Genomic DNA, 17,254 nt, shown 5'->3' on the forward strand with positions numbered 1-17,254 from the left:
AGACCTGTAACGTCTTCTGTAAGAAGCTTTTCTGTCCCCCACTCGTTACCTGTATGAATGGCACCTGTTTGAACTCATCATCTGTATAAAAGACACCTATCCACAGCCTCAAACAGTCAGACTCCAAACTCCGCCATGGCCAAGACCAAAGAGCTTTCGAAGGACACCAGGAAAAGTATTGTAGACCTGCACCAGACTGGGAAGAGTGAATCTACAATAGGCAAGCAGCTTGGTGTGAAAAAATCAACTGTGGGAGCAATCATCAGAAAATGGAAGACATACAACCCACTGATAATCTCCCTCGATCTGGGGCTCCACGCAAGATCTCATCCCGTGGGGTCAAAATGATCATGAGAACGGTGAGCAAAGATCCCAGAACCACACGGGGGGACCTGGTGAATGACCTGCAGAGAGCTGGGACCAAAGTAACAAAGGTCACCATCAGTAACACACTACAACGGCAGGGAATCAAATCCCGCAGTGCCAGACGTGTTCCGCTGCTGAAGCCAGTGCATGTCCAGGCCCGTCTGAAGTTTGCCAGAGAGCACATGGATGATGCAGCAGAGGATTGGGAGAATGCCATGTGGTCAGATGAAACCAAAGTAGAACTTTTTGGTATGAACTCAACTCGTCGTGTTTGGAGGAAGAAGAATACTGAGTTGCATCCCAAGAACACCATACCTACTGTGAAGCATGGGGGTGGAAACATCATGCTATGGGGCTGTTTTTCTGCCAAGGGGACAGGACGACTGATCCGTGTTAAGGACAGAATAAATGGGGCCATGTATCGTGAGATTTTGAGCCAAAACCTCCTTCCATCAGTGAGAACTTTGAAGATGAAACGAGGCTGGGTCTTCCAACATGACAATGATCCAAAACACACCACCCAGGCAACAAAGGAGTGGCTCCGTAAGAAGCATTTGAAAGTCCTGGAGTGGCCTAGCCAGTCTCCAGACCTCAACCCCATAGAAAATCTGTGGCGGGAGTTGAAAGTCCGTGTTGCTCGGCGACAGCCCCAAAACATCACTGCTCTCGAGAAGATCTGCATGGAGGAATGGGCCAAAATACCAGCTACTGTGTGTGCAAACCTGCACTGTAAACCCCAACAGTCTACCTGACTTATAAAGTTTGTGGATATAACAATTAAAATTCCTCACAAAGTTGAAACAACTTAAAACTTTTCTGTTCGGTTAACGATTCAAACAGTTATAATTGTACATGGCTTAGAAGTTAAGAGTAAATACTGCTTTCTTAATTATGATTTTTGAGTAAATGTTTTTTTCCGAGCTCCGCATGTGGACGTCATGACGTCATGACGTCTTCTCTCTTCTCTCTAACCTGAACGACGTTGACAGAAAATTCTGTTCAATATGGCTGCCCTTCTCGAGCGACTGGAGAACACATTTGGAGAAACTTGTAAGTAAAACGGAACCTTCGTTATGTTTATTTTTTCCGTAAAAAAGCAAGTATATTAATATGTTGCAGCCAATAACTTGTTTTCGAATGCGCTGTTGTGTTAAAAAGCACAGACCCAGGTGGTGAATAGTTGTTCGCGGTTGTTCGCGCTCTTTTTCAAACATAGATTATGTCGTCAGTTTTACAGTTTTAACCGATTAAAACACAGTTTTACGAAGAATCACACATAAAGAAAGGGTCTTAGTGATATTTTAACGACCCCTTGCCAACGCAAGAAAGTTGGCGTTTTTACAACAGCAGCCTCATTGTTCGGCAGGTTTTGTTTTTTTTTTCTTCTCATTAGCATCATTCAAAAGTGACTTAGCTAGCAGTGGCAACTTCTATCTAAAACAATTGAAATATAGCAAGGTGTTGTATATTTAGTGTGCTGATAAGGTTTTCAATATTTTTATTTTTTCTTCCAAGGCTGAAGGCCAAAGACAAAAAGACAGAAGAAAAAAAAATTCAGACTGCAATTAATTTCAGGTGGAGACAGTAAACACAGGTGAGTTGAAAGATCTATTGAAGAAACCATTCATTAAGTCCCTTAAGGTGAAGATTTCATATATTGATAATGATAAAATTAACACAAATTAAAAGTTTCACTGATAAACACACAATTTTTCCTTGCTTTGAACCCCATGTTCTATATAAATCACAGCTCTGATCTGGAGAACACTATTTTAAAATACTGTGTAGGGTTTTTGTCAAATGATTAAGAAACATACTCTCTGTCACAAGAGACAGAAAGGTTGTATCTTAAAAGAAAAGTCTCCAAAATTTAGTAGAGTCTGATGTCATGCAGTTTCATAAACATGTATTCTCCCCAAAGAATGACACCTGAAAACTTTGCGTTAAATGAACTTTTCTTTTCCCTTTTTAGGAGGCGCCTGATATCAACGTGAAACGCACTGCAGTACTTCGTGCCCTTCCTGTATACCTGCGGGAGGAGGACCCAGAATTCTTTTAGACATGTAATGTAAGTGTATTTTTGCATTACTTAAATTCTGCCAGTAAGATAAAATGCTATGGATTTTTTTAAATACAATTTAATACCCTAGCAGCTACCAAATTGTACAAACAAAATACCCTCTCTGTAGAAAACCCACACACACACAGGTCAGGAGCAGGGCACAGGCGTATCACAGCACTATGGCTATGCTGCAGGTGGCCCAAAAACCAGGCTGAAGTCAAGATTTAGTTTCTTTTTGAGATAAAGTCATGAAATAAAAAATTACTTTTTTTTTTTTAGAAAAATAATAAAAATACAAATTATGTAATGCAAGAAGCTAACACATTAATGTACATTTTTCAAAAAAAAATAGAGTACCCTAACTCGTTACAAAGTAACCCACTACACTGCTGAATGTTTTGCTAGATTACAGGTCATGCTTGTCACATTCTCTCAAACCAACCTTACTTATTTAATTGGGGCGATCGTGGCTCAAGAGTTGGGAGTTCGCCTTGTAATCAGAAGGTTGCCGGTTCGAGCCCTGGCTCCGACAGTCTCGGTCGTTGTGTCCTTGGGCAAGACACTTCACCCGTTGCCTACTGGTGGTGGTCAGAGGGCCCGGTGGCGCCAGTGTCCGGCAGCCTCGCCTCTGTCAGTGCGCCCCAGGGTGGCTGTGGCTACAATGTAGCTGCCATCACCAGTGTGTGAATGGGTGTGAATGTCTGGATGACTGAATGTGTAAAGCGCTATACAAATACAGGCCATTTACCATTGATACTGTGTCTATTCCAGGCGGACGCATTGGATGAGTCGACCCTCATTGACACTCCAGTTGCCCTTCTCACAGTGGTTACCGACGGCGCTTCCCAGTCCAGTCCATTTTACTTCCTCAAGCATGGCTGTTTTGGTGAAAGGCGACTAGGTGATGCGTGATATTCCCAGATTTGCAAATGCATTTGCTTTATTGTTTGGCTTGATCTATGCTCTGCATTTAGACTACCCCAGGAAGCTGGTTCACACATTTGCCTTAGTCCAAAATATCTTCATGGGGCTTGATGACGGCAAACCCCTGAAACCCCTGCCTACATGCTCTTAAGGAATATAAGGCAATGTTTGTTAGGACACGCACTCTGTTACTGAGCACTTTGTTTGAAGCACTTTAAGCACTTTAAGTTTACTACAGGCTTTGGGTGGATTTAACTCCATCAGTTTACCTAATTTTCCTATACTTGACTGCCTTATCTGGTTATTTGGAAGCTGATCGTCTTTGTACCCATTTTAAAAAATTGTTTTTCATTTCTATTTAAAAAAAAGTGATTAGTATTTGACTTTTTGTTTTGCATTTTTGTGTATTTTGAGAAAGATGCAATTAGGACTGATGTCGTCCTTTGTGAGTTTATAAAAAGATAAATGTTCTACACAGAATTTATAATGCTCACTTTATGGTGCCGATGTCCATGTTAGTTGTTTTATAAAAACATTTGTGATGTTTTTAAATTTTCATGAAAAAATGTTAAATAAACAAAATGTAAAGTAACTGAATTTCCGTACTTTTTTTTTTTTTTAGTAGTCTACACTCACAACATAAATATCTTTTAATTAATAATCAGATAATTTGAGTTTAGGTTGTAATATAATTGCATTGTGTTGCATCAAAATAATAAACTACAAGAAACACAAAAATATTGAAATTAAAGTATACAGTCTTTGAGTAAAGCTCAATTAATAAAATATAAAATATAATTTAAAATTTTTAGGTTAACAATAAATACAAATTTTGAGTACCCCATACTTAGAAGATATGAGTTTTTGTACTTAAATCTTTTGAGGTAATCAGTTTCCACAAAAGTTTTAAGTTCAGTCAACTTGTTCAGGTTTACAGTGTGGTAAAGACCTATAGTAAACGTTTGACCTCTGTTATTGCCAACAAAGGTTATGTTACAAAGTATTGAGTTGTATTTTTGTTATTGACCAAATACTTATTTTCCACCCTAATTTACGAATAAATTCTTTACAAATCCTACCATGTGGATTCATGGATTTATTTTTCACATTCTGTCTCTCACAGTTGAAGTGTACCTCTGGTGCAAATTACTGACCTCTGTCATCATTTTAGGTGGGGGAACTTGCACAATCGGTGGCTGACTAAATACTTTTTTGCCCCACTGTATTTACTATGGCATTGTCTGAGCCAATAGCTATGTCATCTCAGTTATCAGAGAAGCAACCCATAATTTGTGACACTGACATCAGATTACAGTTAGGCTATTATTGCATTTATTATTGAAAATACTGATGGAAATGGTGATCAGAAACATACCTCAGTTGCTGATGATGGCAGGCAGCATTTATTTTGGGATTGAAACAGAAAGCTGCAATTGTGGAGGTCAATTTATAACAAACACAAAGTTGTCATAGCAGAAAAACCAGTGATTTTCAATTCAGTGCTGCATATATCTATATGTATATGTAATATATGCAATTTAACAATAACTAACAGATTTTGATTTAGGTTACATGACAATGTCAGGACCTCTTGGGCCCTCTTGTAGGTACAGGATAGCATAATATATAATTATTATGGGGTTTTTTTGTTAGTGTGCACAATTGTCAAAAGTGTCAAAAGTGCACCTATTATTCAGTGTCCACAGATTAATGAATCCTTAGTGATGAGTGAAAGTCCAAACAACATTTCTAAAAGCAGAAAGGTTTACAACAAGCTACTCAATTTGAGGAGATATTTTTTAGTAATGCCATAAATTGCAGGTCCTGTGGGTGGGTCAGAATGGTTTATGGGTTCAGGTGTACTGGGTTAAAAAATTGACAAAGCTGAAGTCCAACTATGATAAAAACTCTACATAAACTGTCAAGCACTCACAATACACATCTACACAGGACGGTGCAGGTCTTCTTATGAGCTGTCAGTCAATACTTATAGAAAATATATCAAAAATAATTCATATGTATTGTATCAGATGTCCCTCTGCTTTGAGCTGCATACAGCAATTATTACCAGTGCAATTTTGGCACTGTCCATGGTGCTGAAGTTGCACTGCTGCCTTTATACTTTGAGCTTGCATTACTATTGTAGTCAAATATTAGAACACTCATTTAATAATGTTGTTCAACATTATTAAAGTAGCTACTCTGAGAAACCTAATGTTTGTTCAAAAAATTGTTTGCTAATAGATGAGCTAGCTTTATAACAAAATGTCTCGGGGGTGCCATGAGTGCAGCATTTACTACATATATATATATATATATATATATATATATATATACAGTGTTGGGAAGGTTACTTTTAAAATGTATTCCATTACAGAGTACAGATTACATGCCCCAAAATGTATTCTGTAACGTATTCCGTTACGTTACTCAATGACAGTAACGTATTCTGAATACTTTGGATTACTTAATATATTATCATGCTTTTTACAACAACGTGAATGTACTATTGCTGTGTGATTTATTACTATTACTGAAAGTCCGCGACTCCGAACTGTAGTAAAGGGACCTCTGACTAATGCGGCGGGGTCCCTGTCGGCTCGTAGCCGAAAACTAGCTTTACTTTGTTGTGTGGGTCAACTTTTCTTGCGAGAGACAGAGAGAGGCGTTGAAAGGCTGCTCCAACGGAACTTATTGTTTCGGAGGAAAACACGAACACGGTGTACAGTCGAGTCTTAATAGCGTACTTACAACTGGGCTCGTCAGGCACTCTTCTTGGCTGAAGTGGTTATTATTATATTTACATGCTTCCAGCTCCCGTTTTTCCTCGATGACAACTCGTACCTTTCCACTCGCCTTTTTCTCCCCCCTCGCGCTCACAGACCCATAACGTGTATGGCAGTCCATTCTCCCTGCAACACGGACTACACTGCCCATGATGCTACATTCTTTAGAGCTATGCTTGTAGCATTCTGCCTGTTAGCTTAGCACAAATACAACGAAAAGGCGCTCTCTCACCCAGGAAACACACAGTCGCAGAGAGAGAGAGCGCGTCGCCCTGTAACCATGGCAACGATAACGCTGCCGCCTGGAACAACAGAACGTAGCTGTCAAACAAAACCCAAACAGTCCTGACCCGCGACAAGATGAAACAGGAAAGTACCGCAGTGTAATCCATTTATTTCAACAAAGTAACTGTATTCTGAATACCACCTTTTTAAACGGTAACTGTAACGGAATACAGTTACTCGGATTTTGTATTTTAAATACGTAACGGCGGTACATGTATTCCGTTACTCCCCAACACTGTATATATATATATATATATATATATATGTACCACCGGCAGATAGAGGAGGTGGCTGATATCCAGAAATCCTACCAGTGGCTAGACAAAGCTGGACTGAAAGACAGCACAGAGGCACTAATCATGGCAGCACAAGAACAAGCTCTGAGTACAAGATCCATAGAGGCTGGGGTCTATCACACCAGGCAAGACCCCAGGTGCAGGCTGTGTAAAGATGCCCCAGAGACAATCCAGCACATAACAGCAGGGTGCAAGATGCTAGCAGGCAAGGCATACATGGAACGCCATAACCAAGTGGCCGGCATAGTGTACAGGAACATCTGTGCCGAGTATAACCTGGAAGTCCCGAGGTCAAAATGGGAGATGCCCCCAAGGGTGGTGGAGAATGACCGAGCTAAGATCCTGTGGGACTTCCAGATACAGACGGACAAAATGGTGCTGGCTAACCAACCGGACATAGTGGTGGTAGACAAACAGAAGAAGACGGCCGTAGTGATCGATGTAGCGGTTCCGAATGACAGCAATATCAGGAAGAAGGAACACGAGAAGCTGGAGAAATACCAAGGGCTCAGAGAAGAGCTCGAGAGGATGTGGAGGGTGAAGGTAACGGTGGTCCCCCTGGTAATCGGAGCACTAGGTGCAGTGACTCCCAAGCTAGGCGAGTGGCTCCAGCAGATCCCGGGAATAACATCGGAGATCTCTGTCCAGAAGAGCACAGTCCTGGGAACAGCTAAGATACTGCGCAGGACCCTCAAGCTCCCAGGCCTCTGGTAGAGGACCCGAGCTTGAAGGATAAACCGCCCGCAGGGGCGTGCTGGGTGTTTTTTTTGTTTGTTTTTTTTATGTGTGTGTGGGGGGGAGGGGGTAACCTGAGAATAAAGCGGGTAATTAATGAGACATCTAACTTAAAGTGGCCCTGCTCACAGTGTATTTCAACACGGGCTGTGTATTTTGAGAAACATGGGGAAATCTTGTCTGAATGCTAAAGTCTGTTGCATGAAAATGTCAAAGTTTAGCCAGAGAAGGAAGATAACAGGATAATAGGATAAAATGATATTGTATTAATAGAAATATCACTGCTATAATTTCCTGCAGATTTGGTCACAGATCAATTGCATAACCATGCAGAGTGTAAGACAACACAGAGAGAGTGCAGGTACTAAAAAATCACTGACCAATATAATATTGTACTAAAACTATATTTGTATTTGGTTGTGAGACAAGTGCACCAGGATTGTAGATAAAGTCGGAAAAAATGCAAGAATATTCAGTAACTTTAGTTTTATATGATTTGCCGTATAACATATATATTTCTAAAATCACTTCACAGTTAATTTCAGTTAATCTCTACAGTTGTAAAGAGAGATCTGTTGTGTTTTTTACAACAGTTTATCAAAGAAAACAGTCATCCATTGTTTCACTGGGAAAGGATGGTTTGTGGTGCTGGCTCTCTGTACTACCCAGATGTGACGAGTAAGGGGTGAATCTGACCGAGTAACCAAGGGCTCATATTGTATGACACATATGGCAAACCATACGTGCTAAGTGTACTCCTTTTTAGAATAACAGCAAAGTGTTTACTTTCATCATAGGTGAAGATAAGATAAGATAAGATAAGATAAGATAAGATAACCTTTATTAGTCCCACACGTGGGAAATTTGTTTTGTCACAGCAGGAAGTGGACAGTGCAAAAGTTATGAGGCAAAAATTAGAATACAATAAGAATAAATACAGTACACAACTGTACAGAATAGAATAAAATAAAATACTATATACAGTAGAATAAAATAAAATAAATATACAATAAGATAAAAATAGAATACAAATACAAATACTATATACAACTGAGTAAAAATACAACGATGACAGAAAGGATTATTGCACTTAGTATTATTGCATATGTATGGATGTGTGTGCTTGATCAGTTAAAGTCTTTATTATGGAGTCTGACAGCAGTGGGGAGGAAAGACCTGCGAAATCTCTCCGTCCCACACCGTGGGTGCCGCAGTCTCCCACTGAAGGGAGCTTATTAGCATAGAATTCAAGTGAACTTAGGTTTGTTTGTTTTTTACCTGCGACCTCACCTGCATTTTGGGTTTCATCTTCATGTTACTATGCTAAATCAAGATGTTGTGCATGGTAAGCATTAATCTAAACAGTAGCATGTTTGTCATTGTGAGCATATTATCAAGTCAACCTTGGCACATGGCTCAAAGCAGAGCTATGCCAAAGTACAGCTTGCACTGGCTTGTTCTCATAAAGACAGCCTTACATTCAAACCCCTATGTAGAACCATTACCTGACTATTTTTCAGTGTGGTTTGCCATAGAAACTATGTAAAGACTGATTTTACTGAAAATAGTAAAGAGTAAGGGACCTATTTTAATCAGTTGCTTTTCCCCTTTCCCATGTGTTACATAATCTAAAACAGTCTATTGGACCATATAGTAAAAGATATGTCCTGGAAAGGCTTGTGCACTTAAGATTAATTCATGTATATATTTATATTTTAAAGGGCTAGAATTAATAATATAGTAGAATCTAACAAAGAAATGTGCATTCAAAGTTTGTGTATTAATTTCATGGACATCCTTTTTCTGCAAATAGCGATCTAACCCTCTGTGTATCTCACCTATTTTGACCGATGACTAACTGTAACCCCGTCTGTCAAACACTTAAGATCTTTTTGCATTATAATCCAAAAATTAATCTAAACCATGACACATCAGCTAATTGTGTTGGCACAGCAACAGATAAATAGATGATATTTGAAGGAAAGCCTAATTTTATGACAGCTTTGATGTCAGAACTCCACTGGAAAGAATTCACATTCTCGAGCCACTAATTCTGTTACACAGAAACAAAGAGCACACCCAACGAGAATGCCACTGACATGAAGAAAAAATACTTTTGGATTTTTTTTGTTAAGATTGTGACTTCACATGTAGTCCAGTGTACTGTATAATGGGTCAAATACTTCAAGCCTTAGTAAGTAAAAGAAAATTGAAGTGATCTTTTAAAACAATGTAAGTTAAATGAATACCGGTTTAATACCAAATTTGTTCGTCTAACAAAAAGAGACATCAAAAAATAAAATGAATCACCAATAGAGCAATCCTCAATAGAGCACTTCAGCTTCCAGGGCCCTCTTTTATAGAGCCAGCTCCCATTTTGGATTCGAAAAACAGACATCCTCTCTATTTTTAAGATTAGGTTTAAAACTTTTTTGATAAAGCAGATAGAAAGTAATGGATTAGGTGACCGTGAATCCTCCCCTAGTTACACTACAAAAGGTCTAGGCTGCTGGCAACTTGCTGTGTTCCTTCTTCACTCACCTTTTTTAATGTTTTTTTTTCACTCACTATGTGTTTATACACCACTCTGCATTTGATTATTTGTTATTATTAATCTCTGGTCTCTACCACAGTATGTCTTTGTTCGGTCTTCTTCTTCTTCCCCTCACCCTCAACCTGTCGTGGGTAGATGGCCACCCCTCTGTGTGTGTGTGTGTGTGTGTGTGTGTGTGTGTGTGTGTGTGTGTGTGTGTGTGTGTGTGTGTGTGTGTGTGTGTGTGTGTGTGCACTGAAAAAAGGCCATGTTGGATTTACTTGATTCAATAGTGGACATTGGTTGCACACAAATATTTTGCTTTGGCAGAAACTTAAACAATTGAGTTCAATCAACACAACTTTTTCATATTCAGTAAGCCTGCGCATTTTGTGTTCATAAAATGCAATTGAAACATGTTTAGATGAAGTAAGTTGAGCTCTTGGAATATTTTAATCCTTCACAATTTTGTCATTTTATTTCAACACTATTCAATAACTTTTACCCAATACTACTTGGCAACTTAAATACGACATGTAGTCTTCATATTACACAATGTTCTACAAAGTCTAGAGTCTGGTTACCATAAAAATTCAATGGATCTACAACAACTACCATCCTTCTATCTTTATCCTGGTTGCAGGGGGCTGGGAAATAACCCTGAAGTGATAGGTTATAAGGCAGGGTACACCCTGGACAGCTCACCAGTCTATCACAAAAACAAACAACCATTTGCACTTATATTGACAGGTAATTTAGAATCACCAATTAACCTAACTCTAACAACTGCATGACTTTTAACTGTGGGAAGAAACCACAATATCCAGAGAGAACCCATTGCAAACTAGCCAGATTGTGGATTTGAACCCAGGATCTTCTTACTGTGAAGCAACAGCACTAACCACTATGCCACCAATCCAGACTTAATCAAAAGCTATGATTTCTAGGCTTGATACAGAATTTTTTTGTACGTTTTTGTTCTTGACAGGTTAAACCACAATAAATAGCATTACCATAGACGTGGTGTGTGTGTGTAGTTGTCTGCCTCTTATAACTCCAGTGATTTTCCTGCAGTTTAACATCTCATGAGATCTTGTGAATTTCATGAGTTCAGCAACTAACCACTCTTCCTAGATTGTATCATGTCATCTCAACAAGAGCAAATTAAGTTGTTGAATTTCGTACAGATCCTTCATGATTTAATTACGTTCATAGAAACATGAAATTATTGTGTTTAAATTACAAGTTAGACTTTTTTAATGTAACAACCACCCAATTTACTTTTTTCAGTATACCAAGAAAAGTAGAGGCGGCTGCTCGATTTGACTGAGATGGATGCCTTCCTGAAATCACGATCCAAAGCACGTGAGACTTTAATCCCGTGCAGTGTCGCAGAAAGTTATTGACTTACTTCACTCGTAGTTTCACATGTAGTTTCTACACTATATAGTTACACTTAACTTTAAAGCATGAGGCACTTGTGTTAAATATACGCAAGATGCTTACGTAAATCCAAGAGCTGGCCAATCCCTTTTTTTCAGTGTGTGTAAGAGAGTGAGAGATTGAGAGAGAGAAAGAGATTTAATAAATGATTTGGGAAGAATAGTGCTGATGTAATGTTTTGAACACAAAAAGGTCAGACATTGTATAATTTCCATCAGCACATATCTATGTGACCTTTCTTTACATAAAGGATTTTTCAGCATTATGAAATATATACTTGAGAGCATAACCTTGAGCCAAATAGAAGCAGGTTGTGATGTTGGGTAACGAGTTTTTAGATTTTTTTTCATGCTATTATTTTTTTTGTGAGTCAACCACTTTTGAGTCACTTACAAATAGTATGACATATAGTACAGTAAACATGCATGCTGTCAGTCCAAGCAAATTAAATGCAGTTAATGGAACTTCTTAACAAATCAAAGTTTGCAATTTTCATCTTCAAGCCTCACTGCCATTTCAAATGACTTCCTGCATCTCATTTTGAGCAAATTATTTTGCTCTGTGCTGAAATATCTCAGTATCTCTTTTCTTTTTTTTTTCTGCATCTCTTTTCCTTTTCCTTGAAATGCTAAAACAAATAAGTTTCAGTGATTAGAAGCTGGGGTGCTTTTCATGTTGTGTAATTCGTTGGTGCCTAAATGACTAAATGGTATCAGTTGACGTTAAATTATATAATGTAACACATTTAATATTAGTTAGTAAGCAGGGAGGGCAAAATCTCTCTGGAATCTCCAGGTAGTAATTTTTTTTTTCTTTTATGTGAAACTATTGTGGCATTTTTCAGTGGTTTTATTTAACAAAGGAAACACTAACCTAAGAAGGTACAAGATTTGCTGGTTCTAGCACAAGTACACTGCCTTTTGGCACCCTGTCTGCCCTACTCTGGCTCTCTTCTGTCCTGAAGAGATGCTCTAGGGAACCCACATCCTGTCTGTTCTTTTGAAGGGGAAAAAAAGCATTTAAAGAAGACATTTCTAACATGCCTTCACCTATGGCACTATAAGGAAATACTGACTGTAACTCGGCAAGATAATTGCGTGTGCAGTCAGAATGGGTATTGGGGGGGGGGGGGGGGGGGGGGCTTTTGTTGGCCAAACAGACAAATCTGTAAACCAGCACACTCTGCTGTAATGGTCTTCGTGCTTGCCTGGCTGCCCTTGGCATTAGATGTAGACCTTTATTACCCTGCAGGAAGCCGGTTCATTATGACCATGCTTCTCCCCTCTGCAAACTTTCTATTTCCTTTCTCCCTTCACTTATTACTAAAGAATATCAGAGAGTTCAAGGGCTGAGCCGCTATCATGATGTAACATTTCTCAAATAAGCCAGGACACCAGCCAGGCATATCTCCCGCTGGAATACACATTTATATATACTGACATATAATTCGAGGTTTGGAAACAAATTAAAAATTTTCTGTAGTTATGTTATAAATGAAAATGATTTTAGTGCATACATCTTGACACAATGGGTTGTTGCTACAATCTAATTAGAACTTGGGAACGAAGTGTAGAAAAAGATCAGTGACACCAAGTGACGTAATCTCTGTTACCATGGGTTACTGCCGCTGCTGTTATTTCTGTGTATCTATTTTTGTAAAAACATTAATAATCTCTGGTGTCTGTTGCTCAGTGAGTCATCAGAGGCGGTGTCACTGTTGAAGAATCACCGAGCTGGAATCATAAGAGAGTGACTAAAGATAGATCGTTAGATAGAACATCTCACTAACAAGATAACAACTGATTTCCCTGACATTTTGAAGGAATCAAAGGCCACCTGGCAAGAAAAGAAAGAATGCAGCACAATGCAGAGAAGTTGATACTATGGTAACACACACACAAATATCCACATATGTATATATATATCTTTGCAAAATGACTCATATCACATTGATGGAGAATGTTCAGTGGTTTTATATCATAAAGACATCTAGCAGAGTGAAGCCAAGAAGAAAAGTAACAACAGTATTAGGATTAGTTTCTAAGTTTTCGAGTTCAACATTTTATCTATTTGTTTAATGTAGGACTGACTATAGACAGAGATACATTTACTACAAAAACATATATATGGTATATACATATATATATATACATATATATATATATATATATATATATATATATATATATATATATATATATATATATATATATATATATATATATATATATATATATATATATATGTACATTTCCTGTTATCTATTAATAATCCAAGAAATTAATATCTCTGCTGTCTCTTTCTTGTTGTAGAATAATGGGCTACTGTCAAACCGAGCAATTAAACACCACTTACTGAACATTTAGCTGGAATTCAGAGTTCAGCTGCAGAGTGCCGTGACTTTATTCATATATAGTACACCAGAGATGTGATAAATATTCAGGTACCAGGGATAAGTAGCTGATGTAATGATCAGAGAAAGTGGATCTTACACATTGCTTGTTGCTATCTTTTCACAGCCTGTGATTAAGACAGATAAGGAGCTGGAGGTCCTGCAGTAACAGGATTTTCAGTCAAGCCCACTAAAGTGTAAAAACCTTGTGAGGCTGGACAGTTCTGCTACAGGGGGTGAAGCTCCTTATTCAAGCTCATCACATTTTTCAAAAACTCCTGATCTGAGCATTTTAGAAACTGGAGGTTAGTGTCCTCTGCAGCACTATGTTTAAAGTGTTTGAGACTGGTGCAGCAAATACAGGAAATAGATCGAAAGGCAAGTCTGGAGCATTACAAATAGATGTGTCGACTATTAAATGTCTTATTTGCACTCTGCGCAAAGTAGTATAGCAGGTTTATGTGGATTTATTGGCTTCTATTTATCAAGGAAATATTAGGTGATACACCAAAGAGCTTCTTTACAACAGTCAAGTGAGAAGGCAATATCTCCTTATATTTTGCCAACTAAATGACCAAGGACAAATAATACTCGATCCAAATTTAAAGAAGCACTTTTAATGCAGTCTACCTGTGACTACAATGTTACATCAAAAAATGTCATGTCATGTCACACTGCAACATCAGTGTACATGTGGAGAGTGAATGTAGAATTAGAATTAGAAACCACAACAGTACACAACTCATCCATGAAGTGCAAACTACGCAGTGTTACAGAGCAGCGCCATTAAGTGGCCATAAAAACTGTCTAACACTTTGCTTACTCAATAACTGCAGAAATCCACATCTCCTCTGGTATTAAAATCAGCACAAAAACTGTGTGCTGGGGTCTTCATGGGATGGGATGCCACGAGAAACCCACTGCACAGCAGCTCCTGTGGTGGTGGTGGCCCTGTCCACATTAGTATATGTCAGCTCTGTGCCTGGCATTAAAATGCATCTCAGTTAATATGTCTCTCAAAAAAAAAAAAAAAAACCCTGGGATTTGTTTTTGGAGCAACGCTCTATAAACAAAGACCTATATCCATCATTTCCCTTAAGTCCAAAGACCAAATGTGCTTCCAACTTTTCAGAGGATGCAATGCAGTTCTTGTGGATGCTTTCCTGGAAATTCAAAGAGGGAAAAATCAAAACAGAGACACTAGTTCTATAGTTTGGCATGTTCCTGACAAACCAATCACCGAAGATGTTTAAGGGAACTGTAAAGAATTTTGAAAATGTTCTGGAAAAAGAAAATTGCACACAAATAAGTGCAAACAGTTGACTTTACACACTCAATTGAGATTTGATTGTTTTGACCACTCTGGAGGTGCTCTTGGCTACTGTACATATGGCTGAGTTATTATGGCAGTATGTAGGGGAGCCCAAACCATCTCAGAATGTCATCTGAATGATTTGATGTTAGTTTGTCCTTATTTTTATTTCCACCTGTTCTAAAAGCTGTCCACTTGTGATCAGATCACACAGGACACATATTAATGCTGGTGTGAACAAGGCCTAAGGTTGTGCAACTAGTAGTCATCAGCTCTGTTCGCCACACACAGCCAAGCCCATCTGGTAGTCTTTAAGGTATATACACATAGGCCTATATACTTTATTAAAAAAAAAAAATCCAATTCCATAGTGAGTGAAGCCCATTAGCATTAATTACTGTGGATAGAGTTTATTGTCTCTATTATTTTTAGTTTTCTTAAATACGGTCATTTTTCCCTCATGTAACACTGTCATCTCTAACACAAGTCTGCTCATCACAAATATACAACCCAGTTCTCTCTGCATATTCATATGTCAAAAAGTATTGAAAATTTTAGACACAGTGACTAAGGGATAAATGAATAAATCGCAATGCCATCTGATTATGTATGATACATTTATGGAATTATTTGTTATTTTTATTAGTGGGTGAAATGAGATGCTCAGCTATAACTCAAAACCTATACTGGAGCTGCAAACCACAACCTATCAGTAGAGTTTGCCACTAAGCTAGAAGGATATTTGCTCATCTGAGATAAAGTAATTGCCAAATTGGGATGTACTATCCTCTTCTCAGTCCACTTCAAAACAGTTTGCAGGGCTTTTTTCTAATGACATATATGAGGTGAACAGTGTTGGGAAGGTTACTTTTAAAATGTATTCCATTACAGAATACAGAATACATGCCCCAAAATGTATTCTGTAACGTATTCCGTTACGTTACTCAATGACAGTAACGTATTCTGAATACTTTGGATTACTTAATATATTATCATGCTTTTTACAACAACGTGAATGTACTATTGCTGTGTGATTTATTACTATTACTGAAGGTCCGCGACTCCGAGCTGTAGTAAAGGGACCTCTGACTAATACGGCGGGGTCCCTGTCGGCTAGTAGCCGAAAAATAGCTTTACTTTGTTGTGTGGGTCAACTTTTCTTGCGAGAGACAGAGAGAGGCGTTGAAAGGCTGCTCCAACGGAACTTATTGTTTTCGGAGGAAAACACGAACACGGTGTACAGTCGAGTCTTAATAGCGTACTTACAACTGGGCTCGTCAGGCACTCTTCTTGGCTGAAGTGGTTATTATTATATTTACATGCTTCCAGCTCCCGTTTTTCCTCGATGACAACTCGTACCTTTCCACTCCCCTTTTTCTCTCTCCCCCCTCGCGCTCACAGACCCATAACGTGTATGGCAGTCCATTCTCCCAGCAACACGGACTACACTGGCCATGATGCTACATTCTTTAGAGCTATGCTTGTAGCATTCTGCCTGTTAGCTTAGCACAACAACAACAACGAAAAGGCGCTCTCTCACCCAGGAAACACACAGTCGCAGAGAGAGAGAGAGAGCGTCGCCCTGTAACCATGGCAACCGTAGCGCTGCCGCCTGGAACAACAGAACGTAGCTGTCAAACAAAACCCAAACAGTCCTGACCCGCGACTATATGAAACAGGAAAGTACCGCAGTGTAATCCATTTATTTCAACAAAGTAACTGTATTCTGAATACCACCTTTTAAAACGGTAACTGTAACGGAATACAGTTACTCATATTTTGTATTTTAAATACGTAACGGCGGTACATGTATTCCGTTACTCCCCAACACTGGAGGTGAACTCTGAAATCTCTGGCTGCTCTATTAGCTGAAATTTAAAGTTTCTTGTTGAAAAGTTTAAATAAGAACAGTCTTTCAGGAGAGGTCAAGCAAATGTGAATTTAAAAAGTGAGCATAGGCTAATTGGACAGTCCAGATTGATAGCATGCACTTTAACCAGGAGAAATAATTGCTTGTGTCTCTTTAATTGATTAATGAGAGGCCTTAGAGATGATTTCTTTCTACACTGATTACAAAGTGAAGACATTATTTACAGTAATTGGGCTGTGGAAAAATAACA

At 38.6% G+C, this 17,254-nt stretch overlaps 1 long non-coding RNA gene across 1 annotated transcript; it reads left to right on the forward strand.

Moving 5' to 3' along the window:
- The first annotated feature begins 1,342 nt into the window (after positions 1-1,342).
- Positions 1,343-3,944, forward strand: LOC308398258. The gene is made up of 4 exons (XR_013971908.1): positions 1,343-1,416; positions 1,882-1,960; positions 2,339-2,434; positions 3,200-3,944. It is a non-coding gene; the product is annotated as an uncharacterized lncRNA (long non-coding RNA).
- Positions 3,945-17,254: the final 13,310 nt, after the last annotated feature.

This window comes from Rhamphochromis sp. 'chilingali' (assembly GCF_963969265.1).
Source record: "Rhamphochromis sp. 'chilingali' genome assembly, chromosome: 6".
In the NCBI taxonomy this organism is placed as follows: domain Eukaryota; kingdom Metazoa; phylum Chordata; class Actinopteri; order Cichliformes; family Cichlidae; genus Rhamphochromis; species Rhamphochromis sp. 'chilingali'.